Source organism: Schistocerca nitens, chromosome 4, assembly GCF_023898315.1.
Source record: "Schistocerca nitens isolate TAMUIC-IGC-003100 chromosome 4, iqSchNite1.1, whole genome shotgun sequence".
Classification (NCBI taxonomy): domain Eukaryota; kingdom Metazoa; phylum Arthropoda; class Insecta; order Orthoptera; family Acrididae; genus Schistocerca; species Schistocerca nitens.
In genome coordinates, this window is record NC_064617.1 from 313,635,474 (window position 1) to 313,637,501 (window position 2,028).

The 2,028-nt window shown below is 39.8% G+C and overlaps 1 non-coding gene across 1 annotated transcript; it reads left to right on the forward strand.

The window, feature by feature from the left end:
- On the forward strand, positions 1–75 carry Trnat-ugu (transfer RNA threonine (anticodon UGU)). The gene has a single exon. It is a non-coding gene; the product is annotated as a tRNA-Thr (tRNA).
- The last annotated feature ends 1,953 nt before the right edge of the window (positions 76–2,028 follow it).

Below are 2,028 nucleotides of genomic sequence, written 5' to 3' on the forward strand. Positions count from 1 at the left end.
GCCCGCGGTGGCTCAGATGGATAGAGCGTCTGCCATGTAAGCAGGAGATCCCGGGTTCGAGTCCCGGTCGGGGCACACATTTTCAACATGTCCCCAACTAAATGTATCAACGCCTGCTTGCAGCTAGGGTGTTCATTTAATTATCATTTCTACTTAGAAAATGTGTTAAGAATAGATTTTACTTAATTACTACATTTATATAAACAAAACGATGTTTCCAAGAAAATCGATGTGAGACTCCTCACTTTCGATAACAAACTTCTTAAAAGACAAACTTCACACTTAAGTAAAGAAAGAAAATAATAATTATAATAACATAAAAATATTCTTCTCTTGTCGATATAAACATATTTTTGAGAATAATATGGAAGAATATAAAAATACAAATTAGTAATACAAACTAGCATAGAACCAGGATAACATGGCTGAACAGTAGGCAACAAAATTTAGATAAAGGAATAATTTTTGACTGACTTAGACAACGATTCAATCATTGCCTAACTTCAGTGCAAAAATTAAATTCGAATGGTGGTGACATGCAAGGTGTCAGGCAAATCCAACACCTTCCATGAAAACCCTGACATGATAAGCAAATCCGGAAGTATGTCACATAGCTCCAAATAAATCCTGACATAAATTAACCAAAGTAATACGATCAACGAGTGAGCAAATGGAATATCACAGACGAACACAAGAACACCTAAATGCATGTCATACCTTCCCACCATGAAACAGACGCAGTTCCGAGGGAAGAAACGGGAACAGAAGCCGAGAGCAGAACCGTGTTAAGGTAGAAGGCCCTACGATAAGGGATGGACACCCACGTCGCCAGCCAACCACCAGGACCACCCCCCAGCCCATGTTAAAAGATGGCGAGGTGCGTGGAGCTGTGCCACCCGCCGCCCCCTGACGAACACCGACAAGGTAATGAATGCACACGATGCCACATTTTTGAGTGCATAAGGCTTCACTCAGAACTGCAGAAGTCTCATCTGTTACATTCCCTTTTTATGGAATACTAGTGTCGATCGTCAATTGAAGCTCATGGTATTCACATTTGCTACGTAAGTTAAAATCTGAAATGCGATGATTTTTCTGATATATAATTATTGAGAAGCCACATCAGCCACTGTAATTTATGACAAGTTAGATAAGTAATTAAAGATAATTGAGGGTCACTGTAGACCATTTTGATAGCTTTCTCTTTTGTGAAGCTTAACTTAAACCTAGATTATAGATGTGATATGGCATAGGTCATCCTTCGATCCATTGTAGAACTTGGAAACCCATTCAGGGAATATTCGTTCACATTTTTGTTGAACGCAGTTGGTTTTTACCATCCTGCATTAAAATATTTCCTTTTATCAATAGTGCAATTTGTAAACAATGTTTTGTGAGAAGAATAAAATATCCAATGGTAGACTTAACTGCTTTTTCTACGTTATTTTACCAGCTAATTAAAAATAGGAAAGCCTTGAACCCCTTCCACTAAATTTAGTTAATATTAAGATTCTTTTACAGGGAGTGCAGTGGAGCTGACGCTGAAATCATTAAGTATTTGGTTATATCATCGCTAGTCTCACTGAACCCTTCTGAACCCTACATGTCATGTGTTGTCTGGCGTCCCCTTACCAGCAACAGGTCCCAGGTTCAATCTAGTCAATTCCCTAAAAAACACGCTCAGAGCGTCGTTGCGCGAAAGTAGTAGGGAGACACGACTTAGAACAAACAGACACCACGCAGAATGTTAGAACATTGGTCCCTCTAGGCATGTAATGCTTAAAAATTACGCCTTTTTTGTCCGAAAAGAGAGTCACCATAACCTTCCCTGCTGATGGTTCTGTTCGAAACTTCTTTGGTTTTGGTCAAGACGAATGGCGCCATTTCTTGCTTGCTTTCTTCGTTTCCGGTTGGTGGAACTGAACCCAGGTTTCGTCCCCAGTAAAGTTTCTTGGAAGGAAGCCATCACCTTCTCGTTCAAAGTGCCGAAGAAGTTCTTCACAAACATCAACTCTTCGTTCTCTCATT